This window comes from Galeopterus variegatus, unplaced genomic scaffold, assembly GCF_000696425.1.
Source record: "Galeopterus variegatus unplaced genomic scaffold, G_variegatus-3.0.2 Scaffold1034, whole genome shotgun sequence".
Lineage (NCBI taxonomy): Eukaryota > Metazoa > Chordata > Mammalia > Dermoptera > Cynocephalidae > Galeopterus > Galeopterus variegatus.
In genome coordinates this window covers 305,228-311,436 of record NW_007727145.1, presented here as the reverse complement: position 1 = coordinate 311,436, position 6,209 = coordinate 305,228, and positions in this window count along the sequence as shown.

Here is a 6,209-nt window from a genome sequence, read left to right as displayed (position 1 = left end):
CATCTTGCAAGAGTAGGTGATTAATATATATTTCCTGAAATTAATATAGGCTGGGAAGGAAAGTAGACAGACCCAGAAAGTAGTAGGGAGGGTAAGTGAGATGAAAGGGGTCTGGGGAGAGAAAAGTTTGGAGCCACTGATGTGTGGAAAATAGCAACACGTGCAATAAAGCAAAGAGGAGGATTGGTAAGTTGCATGGATGCTGAGCCGCCGTTGTGAAAACCAGCCAAATGCCCCACTTCCTCGGCTCCAGAGTTTTCTGTGTTGGGAATTCCTGCTGCCAGAAGATCATTCTCTAGGTGCTGCTCATCCTAGTGCCTTAACTGGTTTCTTAAAAAAATTATTCTTACAGAGGAAGGGAGAAAGAAAATACATTTGAGTTTGTCCCCACAAGAGTCATCAAAAGACAGTGATGTTTTTTTTCTTTTTTTCCTTTTTAGCTAAAAAAAGGTCCTTTAGTCATTTTTCATGAGGTTAATTGTGTGATTTTTATTCTATTTTCTACATTTTTTCTATGTTCTACAAAGTGACTTACAATTTTGGTAAGGATATGATTTACGTTCTAATGAACGATCAGCTTTCTATTAGTGACTGGCACATGATTTTTAGGACTCACACCATATGTCTTCATTTTTATTAGTATTATTTCTTGGCTTGGGTGATTTATTCTCCTGGACTCTGAGAACACAAGGTGGGCTTTTAGAGTCTCAGGCAGGAAAATGTTCATTTTTTACCCTACCTAAAACCGGTTACTCAACAAAGTCTGCTGCGCCCTGAGCTCCTTTGATGTTGCTCAGTCGAGGCTGCAAACTTATCAGACAAATTCACTTTTAACTGCTCACTGAGGGTTTCGTGATTATCATCTAGCTGTTGTTCTAAACATTTGGACCGATCTCTACTGAACAATGTTTACTTAATCAGGCGGAACAGAGCCCAGCTCTGCTCATTCCTTTCGTCAGGCTGGAGCGAGCTCTGGACACACAGCACATAGGATTCTGGGGTTAAGGACATTTCTGCCTGCACTTTATTTTGTGATTTTTATTTAATTAAAATTAATTTTTGTTTGCTCTCTTCCTCCTCCATGGCTGAAACTATTAAAGGTAATTTCGAGAAAGGAAATGCAAAATAGCGAGAAATTGTTCTGCTTGCTAATGGCCCAGGCCCTTTTGCTTTCTAGGTTAAAAGGACTGTTTGGGTGAATGAAGTTCTGGCTCCCTAATGACATTGTTTAGTTTTGCACCCTATTTTGGTTTCAGGGTGAAATGAACCAGATCTGTTTCTAGCCACTTTGACTCTTTGATTCCAGATTGAGGTATCCTCAACAAGGTTTTATATCCCATTGAAATGCAAAGCTATTTTAGGAAATCCCTGTTGGATTGAAAAAAAACATGTAGTATAATTATGGTGGCTAAACGGTGTGTCCCAGATTCTCCAGGATGGTCCCCAATTTCACATAGTTTTAGTCTTTTCGATAGAGACAGTTCATTTTGTGTGTAACCACACAGAGTCTGATAAATGGTGTATTTGTGTGTGAAATATACAAATATATGCACATATACATACATATATTTTTTGATTTGTGTATTTTTTACATAGTCATCTTTAGGATCTTGTGGTTTCAGAACATGTGGTTCAGTAAGTATTGCAGAAATAGTTCTAAAGGTCCTAACTAGCTGAGTGACCTTGAACAAGTCACTTCCATGACTGCCTTATGATGTTGGTGAGCTTTGAATGCACAAAAATTATTAGCCCAACTAGACTGCAAACTCCTAGAGGGCATGAAACACACCTATCCTGGCCCCTTGTGATTGTGACTTCCACTGCCTCATGATGCCCTCCAGGTCTGGGCAGTTCCTCACCCAAAACACACCCATCCTGACCCCTTGTGATTGTGACTTCCACTGCCTCATGATGCCCTCCAGGTCTGGGCAGTTCCTCACCACCCTGGCACACAGGATCTCAGTAACTGTGCTGGAGAGAACCGAATGCTAGACCCTTTTGTAATTCTCAGTCTTTGTCCTTTCTTCACCCTCTGTGTGGAATGTTCCCTGGCCTCGTTCATGGTACTTGCCTCAGCCTTCATATTGTATGACACTTTACTGTTGTCTTGCATGCTGGGATAGGTCTTTACATTTGTTGGTCTCTATTCTTTAGCACTGTGCCAGTTTCTTAAAACTGCAAAGAAATACACCAAGAAGATGAGATAATGGGTGATAATAAAAATGTGTTCTTTATACTTTTTCATATATATGTATATTTTTTACCATGAATAGGTTATTACCTAGAGAATCAGAAGAATAAAAACAATAAGTGATTTTTTTTTTGAACACAAGATTAGAGAGGATCTGAGCAGCATGTTGTACAGATTTCCACCCTGAAGGCCATGGTAGCATCCTCTGACTCAGCTTCCAAAGGGCAAGAGCAGCTGGCTATTCCTTGGGCTTGCTCACAAGCCCAGGCCACCCTGCAGTGAGAGGTGGCCAAGTGGGGGTCAGGGCTGGAGATTGGGTCTACTGTGGGCTGTCCTTTTTCAGGTATTGATTTAAGCTGTGTTTTGGTAATCAAGTGCAAACCAACAGTTCCATGGAATGTTTTATATAGAAATGTCTCAGCAGCTAGAAGGCACTCAGTTATCTTTATTATACCCTTGTTGGGTGCTGAGTTGCTAGGTGTGAAAGTGACTGGAAGGAGCCAGGATGGGTGTGGTTCATGCCCCCTAGGAGTTTGCAGTCTAGTCAGGCTAATTATTTGTGTGCATTCAAAGCTAACCAACATCATGAGGCAGTATCTAAGCTTCAAATGAATGGCAAAGAAGACCAAGTGGGCCATGGAGTTTCTAGGAGGATGAGACAGAGGGAGGGCTGTGTAATAAGGTGGTGTTTTGAGATGGGACTTGAGCCAGTGCCTCCACCAGTGGTGAAGACAAGGCAGCCTTCTGGAGAAGGAAACAGCTTGTAGGAAGGTGTGGTAGTAGGAGTAAGTTCGGCTTGTGTGTTTCATTCAGAGGTGGTGGGGAAGTGAGTGACAGGTGGGGACAGAGAAGAAAACGTGCAGCCCTGAGTGGAAGGTGCTAAATGAGGTAGATTAGGGATTAGAATGGAGGGGTGGAGACAGGCTAGGTCTGGGAGGGCTGTGAGTGCAAGACTAAGGTGGAGCCTCGCACTGGGAGTGGTGGGGGTGGTGTCCTGTGGCTCTCAGGGGAGGAAGTGATGTAATGTAACTGCTGGGGGCCACAGATTCTTCCCATACGTTGGAATGTGGCAATGAAAGTAGTTAAGTACATGGACTCTGGCTAATACTGCCTGGGTTTGATTCCTGGCTGTAAGCTGTGTTGCCTGTTTGAGACTTAATTTACCCATCTGCAAAATGGGGATAATGATAGCCCCTTCTCACAGAATTGTTCTGAGGATAAAGGAGATACTCTGTGTAAAGTGTTTAGCACAATATCTGGCACACAGCATGAGCCTAATAAATCGCTGTTATATGCAGGTTAATATTAATATTTATTTCATCAGTATGGTAAAAATGATAAAAATGATGGTAATTTTTAAGTCAAATATTAAAAACAACTGGAAATCATTCCATTAAGGAGGTGAACTTGAGAATGCTTTAGGGAGATCTTTGTTGGAAAGTCCCACTCCAATTTCATAATTTGGCTCTATTTACTGTCACTTCGCTTTTGTGAAATATTTATGTTGGCAGGTTACTCAACTATAATTTTGTTCGTTATCCCCCTAAGCTTGGTAAGGAAGATTAGTCTGTTTATCTTATATTGCAGAAGACACACATAGATATAAACACACTGACATTTAGTTACAACTTCTCCTCTGTTAGTGTTTACCACAGTTATCAGCCAGGCTTCTTTGGAGTGGGGGTGGAGGGGAGAGTGGGGAGAAAGAGGTGTGTGACTGATGCTGGTCAGGCAATTCTATTCTGTGAAGAAGGTGGTAGAAAATTTGAAGGGACCAGGGTGATTTCTGCTCAGACTTAAGGCTCAGTCCTTGAAAGTCTTTGCAGAAGATTAGGAATAACGAGTATTGCTAATATAAGACTGGCAAAGTGCATCAAATACCTCAGACCCTTTAGAATGTTAGTCATTCCTTTGGATGTTGTAGTTTAAATTATCCCTAATTAAAATTAGCTACCTTTGGGAGGCATACTATTTAAGCGCCATTATCAGTGGACTTCTTAGTGAAGAATTATATTCCAAGCCCAAGGACAACATTCTCAGACTCAGCTGTGACCTGACATTCTTATATGCCGGATGTACGTGACTTTTTAAAATTGATAACAATGGTGGGCTGAGATGATCCCCTGGGGGATGTGACTCATGGTGCGTCAGGTGCACACAGAGGCTCAATCCAGCTATTGTCTTTTGTCAATAGGTCTTCACTGTGCTCCAGCTGTAGTGTCAGTGGAATTGAACTGGACACGATGGAGGGAGAGGTCATTCAATGCTGATGCTTTTGCAGAATGCCTGGCAGTGCCAGTTACCATTGCATGGCTGGCCCTGGTCCCTATGTGCTGGTTAGCCAGACAGACGACGATGGTGGTGGCCAGCAGCACAAGCAGATTGTACTCCAGAGTTGTGGCAGAGGGACCTGAAGGAGAAGAAGGAGGGCACCAAACACAGCTCAGGGCACAGCCTTAATGACATGAAGTGATTCCTAGGTGTAGCCAGTTACCATTGCATGGCTGGCCCTGGTCCCGATGTGCTGGTTAGCCAGACAGACGACGATGGTGGTGGCCAGCAGCACAAGCAGATTGTACTCCAGAGTTGTGGCAGAGGGACCTGAAGGAGAAGGAGGAGGGCACCAAACACAGCTCAGGGCACAGCCTTAATGACATGAAGTGATTCCTAGGTGTAAGGTCTTTCCCATACATGATGGTTCTGCAAAGCAAGGGAGACTGTTCCATCCAGGTGGACTAAGTACCTGTGCTGAGCCTCAAACTCCAGCCTGCAGACTGAACTCCTGTGTCTTCTTCACCACCCCTCTAGGGGGATTTTTCTCTGATTTGAGAAAAGAATGACTCCCTCTTCTTTTAGAAGGAAACATGTTGCACCCCAGGGTCAAGCCCTTTGCATTTGGCCCCAAAGCCGTGTAGTGTGTGTTTGTTTTTCCCTGCTGCACAGCCATTTCCCCTTTCTCCAGAAGCAGCATTCTAGTTTTCCTTTGGGTCAGCATCCCTCCCTCAGTCTTAGCCTCCTGAAGCACTGTTGTGTGTGTGTGTGTGTGTGTGTGTGTGTGTGAGTGACCTGGCCATGGCCAATTGGCATCAGAGTGCTTGTTTCAGAGATAGACACCTATAAGTCAAGCTGGACCAATGGGTATTAGCTCTGGGGATTTTAAAGTAACTATTGGCAGAGAGGTGCCCTTTCTCCCCTGGAGGTGCTAACTTGGAAGGGTGTGAACTTGGAACTGATGGTAGATGTCTAAGTGAGCAGGTAAGAGCTTTCCCAGAGGATAAAGTAAAACTGAAGACATAATCCCGAAGACATCATTTGAGCACCTGGGTCCAACTGTCCCTGAAGATGGAATATGGATTTTTTTTTTTAAGTTATGTGAGCCAAATAAATTATCTTTTTTGTTTGAGCCATTTTGAGCTGGTGTTTTTGTCACTTTCAGCCTAAATAATCTTGGATAATACAAAAGTTCACCAGAAAGTTATACAATTAAATTTTAGACCATCAAATTTATAATCTGCATTTATAGATCATCAAAAAGTTTACAATTAGATTTATGAAATTACATTTTCTTGATGACTATGCATTTGCAAATTGTCTCTGATTTACCAACAGACTGTCACCCATTCAGGGACCACAGAAACTTTAGGTGGCAGGGAAGGAAAGTGCTTTTACATCTTCAGTACCTGTGACTTTTGACTACCTGGACTTAGAGGAGAGAGCCAAAGTGAATGTTTAGTTGGAGAGCTTTCCTGAATCAAGATTTTCCAGATAACTTATATTTTTCCTATCTGTATTATATAACATTGAAAAAGTTCCCAGGCAAATTTTGACCCTCTGGGCTACATAGATAATGTTTTAGAAATCATCTGCTCTAATGAAAAGTTGAGTATATTCTGAGTACTGCTTTTAGAGATCTGGAACATTCCAGGAGCACATAACAAAGTTCTGAAATCACAATTTTACAACTTGCCTGGACCCTGGAGTGCTCCTGGTCGAACCTCCTCATTTCAGAGGAGACAGA